Source organism: Symphalangus syndactylus, chromosome 11 (genome assembly GCF_028878055.3).
Source record: "Symphalangus syndactylus isolate Jambi chromosome 11, NHGRI_mSymSyn1-v2.1_pri, whole genome shotgun sequence".
NCBI classification, from domain to species: Eukaryota; Metazoa; Chordata; class Mammalia; order Primates; family Hylobatidae; genus Symphalangus; species Symphalangus syndactylus.
The window spans coordinates 91,474,267-91,490,854 of record NC_072433.2 but is presented as its reverse complement, the minus strand read 5'-3'; the positions used below and the strand labels follow the sequence as shown (position 1 = coordinate 91,490,854).

The window sequence follows — 16,588 nt, the reverse complement described above, 5'->3', positions numbered from 1 at the left end:
TTTTTATTACTTCAGATCATCTCAACTATTCATGACCAATTTTCCCCCCAATGAACTTTATCTTCAATCGTCTTCATGAAATGCATTGTCAAGCTTTCTCAACAAATTGGCTCTGAAATCATTTCTAGTTTTTTAGCACAAATAAGGGATGTATACATAGACAGGCAGTGCATTTTTAAAATTTGTACATATATATGTATATATATTTTCTTCAAAAAACCTATGGGTTGGCAAGCAATAAGAAAAATTTATTAAATTTTTAGAATATAAAACTTTTCCCTACCACAGTTTCTTAATTTTAAGCTGCAACAGTTATTATTATGGAAGATGATATATAGGAAGCACTCATTTGCATAAATTGTTACTCAAAAAAACTTTTGTGTTGTAATTTAGTCACATTCTACGTACAAAAGAAACTACTCCCTGGAGATGTCAGATCACTCAAGTAACTTCATAAAATTACATTGTAACTTTAAAACTCGTCGATCAGTTACCGAAGTATACCCATAGAAATTGTAGTCTTGATTCAAGAGTGAAAACCTATAAAATTGAAGATTTTTGAAAAGTAGGGTATATTTGTTTCAAGTTATGTTTTCACAAATATAGTCTCAAGTAAAATAGTACAGTTTTCTTGGGACAGTAGAACCTGAGTGAAATCTACGGTTTGGGGCTATTAACTGACAGCTCACCGTTAGGAACAAACTTGCTTTCATCTGCCTTGTCCAACCATATGTAGGTCACTGTTGAAACAGGAATTTTAACCTAACTGACTGTAACAGCTCAGAATGAGTTATTATGAACTATCATTGAAGTCCTCCTTTGTTCACAGTTTACTGACCTGGAATACTAGAAGTCCCTGAGCATTTCACATCCATCCATCTGTTCTTATTACTCAGGCCACCTTTTTCTAAAAGTCTGAAGCCCGTATGTAATCTTCAGTAAGTAAATCAGGAAGATTTAATCTTCAATGATTATACCTTATAGAGCAATCGTTTGTAATACACTTTCTCAGACATTTTTAAAAAGGGATTTTGAACTTATGAATAACTTCCCATATCCTCATTTGTAAGACAGTTCCCTTAAGGGTGTCTTTCTGTAAAGATTAGTTGGCAAAAGTCCAAACTAAATAATCTCTTGTTTTGTATTTTTTTGTTTTAGAAGTAGAGGGGAAAAAAACAAAATTTATTCTCGTGGCTGACTCAGGTTGTCACTGGCTTTGAATTTATTTAAATACTTATTTGCTAAAAATTAAGCTTATTTAAAAATATGTTTCAACATTTTCATTTCTTAGCAGTGTTAAGAATCTGACCTCCAGTGTTTCTAAGGCATTTTAATTTAAAGATTTCTGTTTAAGATTTTTAAGATATTTTAAGTTAATAAAGGTTAATGTAATTAACTTTTAAATTTCTAAATTTACTTAAGTTGAAAGGTAATGTATCTTAAACCTTATAAAGAGTAATTTTTATTTTTATATTTTGGAATTGACCATCTGGTAATTACATTATTTGGAAACTCAACACCTCCTTTACAGACAGTGCCTCAAGGGATGTAGATAGAAAAGTGGGTTGAATCCTGACGGGTGGGACTTTGGTCTCCTGCCATTTCTGACAAAAACTGTTCAATACAGTGAATTTACATTTAAGGTATCATTTAGAGAAAAATATGTCCCACTGAAAGCCTTCATGAAAATTTTGTTCTAAAACGTGAATCTATATGGAGTCAGCTCTCTGTATTGGTGGATTCAACCAACTTTGGTTTGAATAATTTGGAAATAAAAACAATAAAAATAATACAACAATAAAAATACAGCATAGGCCGGGCACGGTGGCTCATGCCTGTAATCCCAGCACTTTGGGAGGCTGAGGCGGGCGGATCACCTGAGGTCAGGAGTTCGAGACCAACCTCAACATGGAGAAACCCCGTCTCTACTAAAAATACAAAATTAGCTGGGCGTGGTGGTGCAAGCCTATAATCCCAACTACTCAGGAGGCTGAGGCAGGAGAATTGCTTGAACCTTGTAGGCGGAGGTTGCCGTGAGCCGAGATCGTGCCATTGCACTCCAGCCTGGGCAACAAGAGCGAAACTCCGTCTCGAAAAAAAAACTACAGCACAATAACTATTTACATAATATATACATTATATTAGGCGTTATAAGTAATCTATAGGTGATACAAAGCATGTGGGACGATGTGTATAAGTCATATGAAATATAACGTTAAAACAAGGCTTGAGCGTCTGCTTTGGCGTGGGAGGGGGTGGGAACCCATTTTTCACAGATACCAAGGGACAACCATATATTCATTCAATAGTTTATTTTAATTGTAAGTACCTTTTAAGAACTGGGGAAAATGCTTTATGTTCACAATTTATAGGTGGAAATAGGATGAACTTTAGTTACAGAATTGTAATTTCATGGATACTATGCTAAGTTATGTCATAAGTGTAACAACAGACTACATTTTTTTTTCCTAAATTCAGTCTTATTGTGTGTTTTTAAAAAAATTTATCGCTACTTGGTAAGCCTGTCATCAGGTGTCTCTTTATAATTTTATTAATATATAAATATTTTCTTTGAAAAACACCATACGTAAGACACTCAGATAAACAGTGGAAGAGACCTAAAATTATTTCATATATCTTGCCTTGATAGACCTTGTAATCTTGTATGGTCTGAGCTACATTCACGTAAACACGAGTCACACAGGAGTATATTTCACGGGGCTCAAATGAGTGCTGTAGAGAGAATGTGTTTTATGTACTATCTGCATCACAAGCTTGATAAAGATACAAATGTCCAGTCCCAGCCTAGACCTGTTGAAAAAAGAGTAATTTTTAAGGCCTAGGAATAATGAAATCATGGGTGCCCTTGTTCAAAAAAGCAGAAAATATTGTCATTAAATATTAAAATTTTATTTTTTCTTGTGGAACTTCTCTCTCACTTTGTCATGGTGCTTATTATTTGATATTTAATATTGTTATAAGTGAAGAAAAATTAAAAAAATTCAATTAAATGAATTTTACATTTATTTTTATATTGTGTAATGCCAGTTTGAGATGCACATATTAAGAACATTTAACTGTTCACAAATGCTGTATGTAAATAGTGTGACAAAGAATAGTGGGCAGACATTTCATGTATCTCCTCACCTCATGCACGTGCTGAATGGTCTCATTTGGCTTCACTTATAAAACACTAGTTCAAAAAAAATTAATAAAGAATTTCAAGATGAAGAAAATATGACATAAAACCAAGTGTGGAAGCCCTCCTGAGCATGGGGCCCTGTGCTACTGCATATATCACATCCTCTAGAAGACATCACTGAATACGGTCATGGATTTTGCTTTTTAAAGAAGCACCTTGGGAGATTCTTCTGGAGTCTAAAGTTTGAGAACTGTATCTTTTTTTTTTTTTTTTATTTTTGAGACAGAATCTCACTCTGTCACCCAGGCTGGAGTGCAGTGGTGCCATCTCAGCTCACTGCAACCTCTACCTCCTGGGTTCAAGCAATTCTCCTACCTCAGCCTCCCAAGCAGCTGGGATTACAGTCACCCGCTATCATGCCCAGTTAATTTTGTTTGTTTGTTTTGTTTTTTGGGTTTTTTTTGTATTTTTAGTAGAGATGGGGTTTCACCATGTTGGCCAGGCTGGTCTCAAACTCCTGACCTCAGGTGATCGATCCTCCTTGGCCTCCCAAAATGCTGAGATTACAGGCACTAGCCACCGTGCCTGACCAAGAACTGTATAGCTCTTATACAGTATTTCTGATTAGGAGAAATTCTTTTACCTGACTAGGAAAAGGCTCATAGGCTCAGGTGAACTTGAGCTAGTTTGTTTGAGAAGATTCCTTCTGTTCTTACCACCATTTTTATGCATCTGAATACTCAGGTATTAGAATTCAAGCATTTAACCTCTAATTTCAAAAAGTGGTAGTGATAGGGAGAAAGGCTTGGGGACTTGAACTGGCCATAGGTTTTCACAGAAAGTCTCTACATTAATCAAAGCATTAATATCATCCATATGACGTTCTCTCTCTTCACAGACATTTCAAAGGTTGCATATGACACTTCATAGAAATATATGTGGCCCAGAATATTTGGTAGACTGCCTTTGTATTATACCATTTTCAACTACTTTTAAAATAACACAAATTTTTCCACATTTAGAATACAAAATTATTGTATAGGAAGCAGATTTAAAAACCCAATACACAAGATCAAACATTTTTCAATACAACATTTAAAAAAACTGGTTGTACTTCATACTGAACAATTGCTAGTAAGCAATCATTTTTCAGTATTAAAAAATACGATTCTCTAGGATTCTTAATTAAAACCAAGAACATCAATGAAAATGCTCTTTTCACTATGAATATATCAATCAATGTAAAGATATAACTTGATTATATGTGAATATGTTGTTTGCATCTTTTCTTCTGAGAAACTTAGTATCATACAGCTAGAAACTCCTTTTTTTTTTTTTTTCTTGAGATGGAGTCTCACTCTGTTGCCCAGGCTGGAGTGTGGTGGTGCGATCTTTGCTCACTGCAAGCTCTGCCTCCGGGTTCACACCGTTCCCCTGCCTCAGCCTCCCGAGTAGCTGGGACTACAGGCGCCCGCCACCACACTTGGCTAATTTTTTGCATTTTTGGTAGAGACGGGGTTTCATCTTGTTAGCCAGGATGGTCTTGATCTCCTGACCTAGTGATCCGCCCACCTTTGCCTCCCAAAGTGCTGGGATTACAGGCGTGAGCCATCACACCCGGCCGAAACTCTTAAATATTTAAATGAACAGGAGAAATAAATAAAAGTGGTAACACGATGTGTAAAATTTAGTAATGATGAAAAATATTCTCAGCCAAAGTAATTATTTGTTTGGCTATGAATATTGAATATTATTAATTTCACTCTATTATCGATAAATGGAAATTGGCCTTAATGCTAAAAATATTATTTTGGAAAATACACCTGAAATTTATAGAAAGGGGCAAAGTATATGTTTGAAGTAGATACAGGGATGTAGATTTTCACTCAATATGTGGAAGAAAATACAAAACCTGAGCTAAGAATTGAAGAGGCAACTTCATGAAGAATTAGATCACCTTAATGAGAAGCATTACAGCCAAGGCTAAATCAGTGTTCCTTCTACCCTCATTCAGAGGAAGTTAGGACTGGATGCTCTCTAAGGGAATTTGCCTCCCTTTCAACATATTTAGGAAAATCACTTGCTGTGTAGCCTCTGTCTTGATTCTCTGAATGTCCCTTCTGTCTCAAAATGGAAAGATTATTATTATTTTCTTTGAAATGGACAGCAGACATGTCTACATCATATGACACATGAAGTACATACTTCACTTCTGGTCTCTCTTCAGTTGAAACATGCTATTACTCCAGTGAAGGCAAATTTGGTAAGCTTCTTTGACAAATTGAGTTGCTTTTACCAAGTGAATTACTTTCACATTGAAGTTCTCATTAATTTACCAGAAAACATCACTTATATGAGTCATGCTAAGTCATGTTGTTTTCAAGTTGACCTATAGTTCTAAAAGCTGTGTAATTTAAAAATCTTCCTGATTTTTAAATTTTCTGTAGTCTTCGTGGTGATTTAAAATCATTCTGAACTTATTTAATAAAAGATATTGTTATGAATCCAAGGAATCCAATTGTGGTAGATATCCTTGGTTGAGAGTCAATATTCACTATTCCCACAGTCGTCTACCTAAGACCTTAATTTAGTTTTTACTAAACACTTCTTATTATTCTTTTGAGTAAAAGCCACTACCACTTTTTTTCTAGATATAAAAGGGTCCATGTTTAGAAAAAGTAAATAATATTGAGATATTTAGGTTCCTTGTGATTTAAAATTGTTTAGTGAGTCCTTAATGTTAAAGCCTGTTATCTATTTAACTCAGTTATATCAGAAGATTCACTAGGATCTGAGCAGGGTTTGATGAACATAGGTATTAAAGAAACAAGGGGACACATAGCCCTAATACAAGTGCAGTGTGCAGCTGCATTGCTGAAATATTGCATTTAGAAATATTGTTTTCTTGTCTATATCTTTATCTTTGCCCATGCCCATGGACAAATAGCCTACTCACTATAATCGACAATTTCCCAACTGTGTAAATAAGGGAGCTAGACTATTTCACCTTTAAGGTGCTCTTTAGCCCTAAAATTCCATGTTTCTATAGCTTTCAACTGATGGACTGTACAGAGAGAGGAGCACTTTTGGAATAATCCTCATAGCCTAAAGGCCAATGATGACACAGATGTTGATGTTTTTAAGGAGGTGATAGAAGATATTTGATCCCTTTGGTTTGGAGTCCACCAACTGAGATAAAGGAGAAGAGCTGAGAAGCCTTGTAACATTAGTATTCTTTGTCTCTTTGTGGATGACCCTTTCACATTAATATCGACATCAGAAACTGAATTCAAGAAAAGAAAGGGAGAGTCACACATTCTTTCAATAATCCTTTGTCAGTGAACATTTGAGCACCATAGGAAGCCAAATCAGACATCACTTAAAATAGTTTTTGGGTCAAGATTACAAAAAAAAGGAAGACAGGAAAGAACAGTGGAATCAGCAGGAATGTGTCCCCTAAAGTCCCTTAAACTAAGTTGGAACACAACCCAGAGCAAGTTAGCTAGAGCACTTCTCAGTGGGATTAGGCCCACTGAAAAGCATTAACCACAAATTGTTCTCAGACAGCGTTTCCTTTCAAAACTGAAAGTCATTGGGAAAAAGGAGGTTTCTTGCTAGGAAACTGTAAATGAAGCATGCATACCAAATTTTACTGTTTATGAAATTCATAATCTAACTTGAAAATAAGGATCTTAAATTGTGGAAGATCAGTTTGAGTGTGATTCGTATCTCTCAAGGTCATACGTATGGTAATCGAAAGCCTACTCCATAACTGTTGACTAGTGTTCACAGGTTTTACCAATGTGTGGGAAATTATTTTTTAAAAAAGTAATAACAAACAACATTCCTCTGTTTTTGTTAGGGATTAGTATTTTTCAGTTGGATATAGAGTTAATTTTTAGAGTCACAAATGTGACCATGGCTATCAAACACAAAATAAAGAGCTATTTATATGCAGAGAATATTTCAGTTCATTCAATGAAGAGAAAAATAAAATTTCAGCACCCCATGCATCTTTGACACATCTCTAATAAACTGTTCAGTATAATTCACATATTCAGTAGACCACAATATTTACTATTTTTCTTCAGAGACTTTCCTATTCACTTCCCTTATGTCAATTTTAAATATTCAGGCTGTTTATTTTTTAAATGTCTATCCAAACTCAGATACACAATACGAAAGCAAAATCATGTAAGTCCAGTATTTTCTTTATCAGTTAATTTGAATTTTAATTTTTCAAAGATTTAATTGCTCCAATGGCAAGTATAATTTCTTAGCATTTAAAGAATATTAAAAACAATATAAACTAGATAAAATTAATTAATTAAATCCCTATACAGTTTTCATAAAGCTTGTGTAAATTATCTTACTTCACAGAAATTGGGAAACATTTAAGATTCATTGATTTTCAATGAGGGTGACAAATCAATCCAATTGGGAAAAAATTGTCTCCTCAGCAAATGGTGCTGGGATAACTGGATATCCATAAGCAAAAATGTGATGTTGACTGCCTATTTTATATCATACACAAAATTTACTGAAAATGTATCATAGACCTAAATGTAAGAGCCAAAATTCTAAAACTTTTAAGAATGAATTCATAGTAAGTCGTGATGAAAGCTTACACAAGATTTTCTTAGCTGTGACAACAAAATCCTAAGCAACAAAGGAAAATTGAACTAAATCTAATTTTAAAATTTTTGCACTGAAAATAACTGCATTGAAAAAGGAATGAAAGAGAAAAAACACAAAATACTACTATTGCAAATCATACATGTGACAGGGTCTTGTCTCCAGAGTATATAAAGAATATTTATAGCTAAATAATAAAAAGACAAATAACCAATTAAAAATTGAGCAAAGGATCTGAATAGATATTTATCCAAAGAAGATTTAAATGGCCAATAAGTACAAGAAAAACTGCTCGAGATCATTAGTCATTAAGGTAATGTAAATTAAAGCCACAAGAGATATCACTTCAATCCTACTAAAATGACCATAGTATAGTATAATATACCAATTTCTTAGTAAGTTTTTAAATATGAATCATTCTATAATAGAATTATGCATTCATTGATTAAAAATGGTTTAAATTTCATAAAATAAGTATTGCAGAGATAGTACATGTTTTAGACAGCATTCCAATTGGCTAGCGGTATCCCCTTAATTCAGTTTTAGAAAAGTGCTGTTTTTCATTTGTGTTATGACAGGATTCCACAAATTCCCTGAACTGTAATGTGCACATTATATCGTATTCCAAATACCTTACATAAATCCTTCCATTTATTTTTACTCACTGATAGCAACCTCCTCTATCCTCCTCTAAAAGTGATAAGATCTTATATTTTAAAGCAAGTGAAAATTTTAAGATTACAAACACAGTTCATCTCATTTCTACTGTATTTTTAACAATGTGAATACCATGCTTCTGGAAGCAACAGGGGCTCAAAAAAATCACAATGTAGACTATAAATCTGTAGAACATATCATGTGGCTATTTCTTTTATTAATATCTTTTGACAGGGAAACTGCCTCTCTTCTCAGTTTAAACTATAGAGCCAGGCACTGTTCTAACTCTTTAAAGATTATCTTTACCTACCCTTTTCCCCCATCAATGCTTTCCTTTCATCGTCCTTTTCCACTAAACTATAAAGTTTCTGCTGACTCCTCTGTCACTCAGATAGTGTTTATTTTGGGACTTTAATATCCCTTTCTCAATCTAAAAATGTTTCAGTCTCTTCCAACTCTTCTAGGAATTTCAAATCTACAGATCAGGGAAATGCTGATTTTCTTCTGAGTTGTGTTAATCTTTATATTTTTAAGTTCTGCAAGCTTTGTCTATTACTAAATTTCCTGTCTTTCTTCCTAGAAACCATAATCAAGAACTAGCATCATATAGCTAAAGCTAAAACCTCCTGAGCACTGTGAGTAATAATTGCCACATATAGTCACCATTAATTCTTCCATTTTTATATGCAGATGCCACTTCTTCCATCAAGAGCTCTTGTCTATTTCTTCCCCATAGATTCTGGGCTGGCCTTGGGATTTATTTTTATTAATAGAATTTTTATCAATTGACACTATTGCAGTGTCAATTTCAGTATTGTCCTTAAGAAGTCTTGCAGCTTTACATTTCAATTTCTTGGAACCCTGAGGTAACATGTAAAAAGGTTTAGCTTCTGTGCTATAGAAAATAAGCAAAGAAAAATATGAGTTGCTTGGCCAGCTCATAGCTGGGCCAAGCATAGCAGTGGAGGCACCTGTTATGTGAGCAAAGACCTGTTAGCTATCTCAGTTCCAGTCAAGCCCCCAGCTGAATATGCTGCATGAATATCCCAGCCAATCATGTGGAACAAAAATTAGCCCTGCCCAAGTTGCAGATTCATGGGCAAATAAGTGGTTGTTATTTTTGGCACTAAGTTTCAGAGTATTTTGTTAAACAGCAATAGATAAGCAAAACAGGCACGAAGAAAGAATTCACAAAAGAAGATAATTTAGAATGTCTACCATAAGAACTACTATAATTAAGATTTTAGAAACTTAGAAAAGAAACTTTACATTGACCCATTGGTTTTTAAAATAAGATTATATACATATAAAAAATACACTGTAGAAAATTAGTGAAATTGGAACATAATACACAGAAAGATCATGTTGATGTTTTCTCTTAAAAATTTAAATCATGACAGTCAATGCAAAAGTGAAGTTAAATAAAAAAAAGTATATATGACACAGTGGTTGATATCTGTTGATCACAATGTCACAACAAACTTTTTCAATCTAGCAAAGAATAACCGGAGAATGAAAATTTATAATCAATTTATCTATAGGTTAACTTTGCTAATTACCAGGATGTAAAGAAATGAGAGCTGAAGCAAATGGAAGCCTCTCATTTATTATCTTTCTAGAAATAACAAGATAGCATTTGATTTTTTCTTCTCAATTAGAAGCTTTTGTTCATCTTAGTAATTTTCAACAATAAAAAATAACATTCTTGATGATAAAAGTAGTTATCAATTGCTGCATAAAAAATTGCCCCAACACTTTGCAGCATAAATCAACAGACATTTATTATTTCATGGTGTCTATGGGTCAGAAAACTCAGCTTGGCTTAGCTGGATGCCTCTGCTTCAATGACTCTCCTGAAGTTGTGATTGAGTTATCAGCCAGGGCTCATTCTCATATGAACACTCTATGGGAGTAGGATCTGCTTCTAAACTCATTCACATAGATGTTGGTGGGATTTTAAGCCTCATGAGCTATCAGACTGAGGGCCTCAACTCAGTGGTTGTTTGGTCAAAAGGTTTACTCCCATGTCCTGTAAGGCTTTACAGGGCAGCTGCCTTCCTTCAGAGTTAGTGAGTAAAAGCATCGGTGTCCATGCAAAATGGAGGTCCCAATCTCTTTGTAACCTTTGCCAAAAGGTTACCTTCCATTACTTCTGCCACATCATATTTGTTAGAAACAAGTCAGTAAGCCTAGCCCATGTTTAACGGAAGGGAATTAGGAAAGATCATGAATACCAGCAAGTGAGGATCATTGAGGCCATCTTAGTACTGTCTAACACAAGGGCTTCCATACACACACACAAGTCTCCTAATTGTGTATCACCAAATAGCATGAAACGCTAAGTTCGATTTAGCAAACAAATTAAAATGAGTTATTATATAAGATTTAGTTTATATTTTAATAATAATAGGATGTTATCTGTTGAGAATGTTATATTTTATCTTTTATAATTGATCCAATTAAAGAATATTATTTACTTTTATATAGAGATTTATAAAAATTGTATTAAGCTCCTTGATTTTCAATATATACCACATAAAGTTGTCTTAGGTTAAGAAATTAAAATCACAAAAATTCAGACAAAAAGAAGAAAATTGTCATGTTTGGAGATGACCCAAACTTTAATATTTCTTATTTTTAGTAGGGCAGATGTATATAGTTGGGAAATAACAACTTCCATGTTTTACTTTGGAAGTTGTTGTTTCCCCACCATCTACACATTTTGATGCATTTTTACACATTTGATTGTGAAGAACAGAGACACACTTAAATTATTTCAGATAATAAAGAAGTTGATTTTCAAAAATATGTAAACCAGAAAACAATTAATAAAATGACAGGAGTAAGTCTCTGCTTATCAATAACAACATTAAATATAAATGAGTTAAACTCTCCAATCAAAAGATGTAGAGTGGGTGAAAGGTTGGAGAAAAACAAGATCCAATGTTTTGTTGCCTATAGGAAATACATATAAAAATACACACTCTCCAATCAAAAGATGTAGAGTGGGTGAAAGGTTGGAGAAAAACAAGATCCAATGATTTGTTGCCTATAGGAAATACATAACCTATAAAAATGCACATAGGCAGAAAATAAAGGGATGGAAAAAGATATTTCATGCCAATGAAAACCAAACAAAGTAGGAGTAGCTATACTTAGACAAAACAGATTTCAAGACAAAAAGTGTAAAAAAAAACAAATGCCATTACATAATGATAAAAGGGTCAATTCAGCAAGATGATATAATGATTGTAATTATATATGTACCATACATTGTAGCTCCTAGATATATAAAGCAAATATTATTAGGGCTAAAACGAGGGACAGATGCTAATACAATAATAGTTGGAGACATCAACACCCAATTTTCATCATTGGACAGATCTCCTAGATAGAAAATCAACAAAGAAACATGAAAGTTAATCTGTGCTATAAAAAAATTGGTTCTAATAGAGGTTTACAGAATATTTCACTCAACATCTGCAGAGTACCCATTCTTCTCCTCGGCATATGGAACATTCTAAAGGATATATCACATGTTAGGTCACAAAACAGGTCTTAAAACATTAACAATAATTGAAATAATATCAAGCATCTTCTCTGACTACAAAGGAATAAAACTAGAAATTAATAACAGGAAGAATTTTGGAAACTACAAGCACGTGGAAATTAAACAATAGGCTCCTGAATGATCAGTGGGTCAATAAGAAATTAAGAAGAAAATGGAAAAATTTTTGAAATAATAATGGAAGGACAAACTATCAAACCAACATGCTATACAGTGAAAGCAATACTAAGAGAAACATTTATGCCTACACCAAAAAAGTAGTCCCTACATCAAAAAAGAACAACTTCAAATAAGTTATTTAATAATGCATCTTAAAGAACTAGAAAAGCAGGAGCAAACTGAACCCAAAAATAGTAGAATAATAGATATTAGAGTAGAAATAAGTGAATTTGAAATGAAGAAAACAATACCAAAGATTAATGAAACAAAAAGTTGATTTTTTGAAAAGATAAACAAAATTTACAAATTTTTAGTCAGACTAACAAACAAAAAAAGATGGAAGTTCCAACTAAATAAAACCAGAATTGAAAAAAAGCATACATAACAACTGATACCAGAGAAATTCAAAGGATCATTAGTGGTTATGATCAGCAACTATGTGCCAATAAACTGAAAAATCTAGAAGAAATGGATAAATTCCTAGACACATACAACCTACCAAGATTGAATCATGAAGAAATCCAAAACATGAACAAACCAGTAAGTAATGAAATTGAATCCTTATTGAAAAGTCTCCTAGTAAAGAAAAGCCTGGGACCCAATGACTTCACTACTGAATTGTATCAAACATTTAAAGAACTGATACTAATTCTACTCAAACTGTTCTAAAAAAATAGAGGAAGAGGGAAAACTTCCAAACTCTCCAAGGCCAGTATTACTCTGATACCAAAACCAGACAAAAACACATTAAAAAGTAAACCTACAGGCTAGTATCTCTGAGAAATATTGATGCAAAAAATCTCAACAAAGTACTAGCAAATCAAATTCAACAATACATTTAAAAAATCAGTCATCATGACCAAGAGGGATTTCTCACAGGGAGGCAAGGATGGTCCAACATACACAAATCAATAAATGTGATACATCATACCAACAGAATAAAAGATAACCACTTAATCATTTCAATTGATGTTGAAAAGCATTTGATACAATTCAACATTCTTTCACAATAAACATTCTCAAAAAACTGGGTATAGAAGGAACATACCTCAACCTAATAAAAGCCATATATGACAGAGCCACAGCTAGTGTCATAGTGGGGAAAAAAAACTGAAAGCCTTTCCTGTTTGATCTGGAACATGGTAAATATGCCCACTTTCACCACTGATATTCAACATAGTACTGGACGTCCTAGCTACAACAGTCAGACAAGAGAAAGAAATAAACGGCATCCAAATTGGAAGTGAAGTCAAATTTTGCTTGTTTGAAGGTTACATTATCTTATATTTGGAAAAACCTGAAGACTCCACCAAAAAACTACTAGGACTAATAATTTCAGTAAGGATTAAGGATACAAAATCAACATATTTAAATCATTAGCATTTCTATATGCCAACAGTGAATGATCTGAAATAGAAATTTAAAAAGTTATCCAATTTACAATAGCAACAAATAAAATTAAATACCTAGGATTTAATTTAACCAAAGAAGTGGAAGATCTGTATAATGACAACTACAAAAAACTGATGAAAGAAATTAAAGAGGACACACACAAAAAATGGAAAGGTATTTCGTGTTCACAGATTAGAGGAATCAATTTTGTTAAAATGTTCATACTACCCAAAGCAATCTACAGATTCAATTCAATCTCTATCAAAATACCAGTGACATTCTTCACAGAAATAGAAAAAACAACCATAAAATTCATATGGAACTACAAAGGACTCAGAATAGCCAAAGCTATCCTGAATAAAGAGAACAAAATTGGAGTAATCACATTACCTGATTTCAAATTATACTGCAGAGCTGTAATAACCAAAACAGCATGGCACTGGCATATAAATAGACACATAGACAAATGGAACAGAATAGAGGACCAGGAACCAAATCCACATATCTACAGTGAACTCATTTTTGACAAAAGTGCCAAGCATATACACTAGGGAAAAGATAGTCTCTTCAATAAACGCTGCCAGGAAAACTGGATATCTGTATGTAGAAGAGTGAAACTGGACTCCTATCTCTCACCTTATACAAAAGTCAAATCAAAATGAATTGAATAGTTAAATCTAAGTTCTCAAACTATGAAATTACTACAATAAAACATTGGGAAAACTCTCCAGGACATTAGTCTGGGCAAAAATTTATTGAGTAATACTCCACAAACATAGGCAATCAAAGCAAAAATGGACAAATAAGATGACATCACGTTAAAAGGCTTCTGCACAGCAAAGGAAACAACCAAGAAAGTGAAGAGATAACCCACACAGTGTGAGAAAATATTTGCAAACTGCCCATCTGACAAGGAATTAATAACCAGAATATATAACAAATTCAAACAACTCCATAGGAAAAAATATAATAATCCAATTAAAATATGGGCAAAAGGTCTGAATAGACATTTCTCAAAAGAGGACATACAAATGGTAAATAGGCATATGAAAAAGGTGTTCAACATCATTGATCATTAGAGAAATGCAAATTAAAACTACAATGAGATGTCATCTTTCTTCAGTTAAAATCACTTTTATGTAAAAGGCAATAACAAAAGCTTGTGTGGCTATGGAGAAAAGGGAACACTTGTACACTGTTGGTGGGGATATAAATAATACAGCCACTATGAGGAATAGTTCAGAGGGTCCTCAAAAACTAGAAATAGAGCTACCATACTATCAAGCAATCCCACTTCTGCATACATGCTGGAAAGAAAAGAAATTAGGATATCAAAGAGATATCTGCAGTCCTATGTTTGTTGCAGCACTGTCCACAATAGTCAGGATTTGGAAGCAACCTACATGTCTATCAACAGATGAGTGAATAAAGAGAATGTAGTACATATGCACAATGGAGTACTATTTGTTCCTAAAAAATGAGATCCTGTTATTTGCAACACAGATAGAACTGGAGATCATTATGTTAAGTGAAGCAAGCCAGGCACAGAAAGACAAACACCACATGTTCTCACTTTTTTGTGGAATCTAAAAATCAAAACAATTGAACTCATGAACATAAAAAATAGAAGGATGGTTACTAGAGACTGGCAAAGGTATTTATGGGGCAGGGTGGAGGTGGGGATGGCTAATGGGTACAAAAATAATAGAAAGAATTAATAAGACCTAGTATTTGATAGTACAAAGAGTTAATAAGACCTAGTATTTGATAGTACAAATTAGTAAGCCCTAGTATTTGATGGTACAACAAAAATAATAGAATTAATAACACATAGTATTTGATAGTATAGTGTTGGGGAATATAATCAGTAATAATTTAATAGTCTAAAAGTATATAATTGGATTGTTGTAACTCAAAGGATAAATGCTTAAGTGGATAGATACCCAATTTTCCATGCTGTAGTTAGTACACATTGCATGCCTGTACCAAAATATCTCATGTACTCCATAAATATATACACCTACTATGTACCCAACAAAAATTTAAACATTAACAAAATTTGTAATATGTTCATATGATGTCTATATGTAAGAATGAGGAAAGTGAGAATTGGATGCAAAACTATGAGAAGAAAACGTTAGATCTCATAAACAAATGATTTGTCTTTTAAAACTGAAAGGATTTATTATAGCTGCAGAAACTTTAAGAGTAAGAATTTTTAGACCAGCCCCCTAATGCTCTGCCCATTATAATTTGACTATAAGTCTCTTCCGTTCTCCAGTTCTTTGAATACATTTTTTTACTTTATAACTTCTCTCTACACCATAATTTTGCCTAATTCTCATCCTGAATTTTTCTCCTACTAAATTCCGAAATGAGGGAGAATATGACTGGCATGTCTACCTTTTCAAACAAGAGCAGGCTACATTTGACTTATGGGCCTATAGATTTGCTGACCTTGGGTAAGGGGCACAATGCATATCCAACGAGCTGTGACTGAGGATAGAAAGTGTGATGCTGCAAAACGCGGGCTCTGATGGAACCTGTTTCCAGGGAGGGCCTGTCAACACTGCAGTAATTCTAGTTAGCAAAGTAAGTCTAGTTCATTACTAGTTCTTAACCTCTTTTGCTAATTTAGCTCTGGTCCTGAAATTAAACATCAGGAATGGGACCTGAGATCCTCTCTATTTACACATTTCTAGAGGGCCTATTACATTCAATTATATTTTAAAAGGAGCACACCTCTTATCAGTGGGCATATTAGTTATCAGCTGTCTACTAGCAGATATTAAGGGAAATGGCATTTAAGAGAAGCAACAGGGCGGGCGCGGAGGCTCACACCTGTAATCCCAGCACTTTGGGAGGCCGAGGCGGGCAGATCACGAGGTCAGGAAATTGACACCATCCTGGCTAACACTGTGAAACTCGGTCTCTACTAAAAACACAAAAAAATTAGCCGGGCGTGGTGTTGGGTGCCTGTAGTCCCAGCTACTCCGAGAGGCTGAGGCAGGAGAATGGCGTGAACCTGAGAGGTG

At 33.9% G+C, this 16,588-nt stretch overlaps 1 long non-coding RNA gene across 1 annotated transcript in view; it reads left to right on the top strand.

The window, feature by feature from the left end:
• The window catches only part of LOC129457490 (uncharacterized), a 319,456-nt gene that overhangs the window by 224,270 nt on the left and 78,598 nt on the right, over positions 1-16,588 (top strand). Inside the window, exon 3 of the long non-coding RNA XR_008649271.2 lies at positions 9,015-9,069. This is a non-coding gene — a long non-coding RNA (uncharacterized lncRNA). The remainder of the gene's footprint in view (positions 1-9,014; positions 9,070-16,588) is intronic.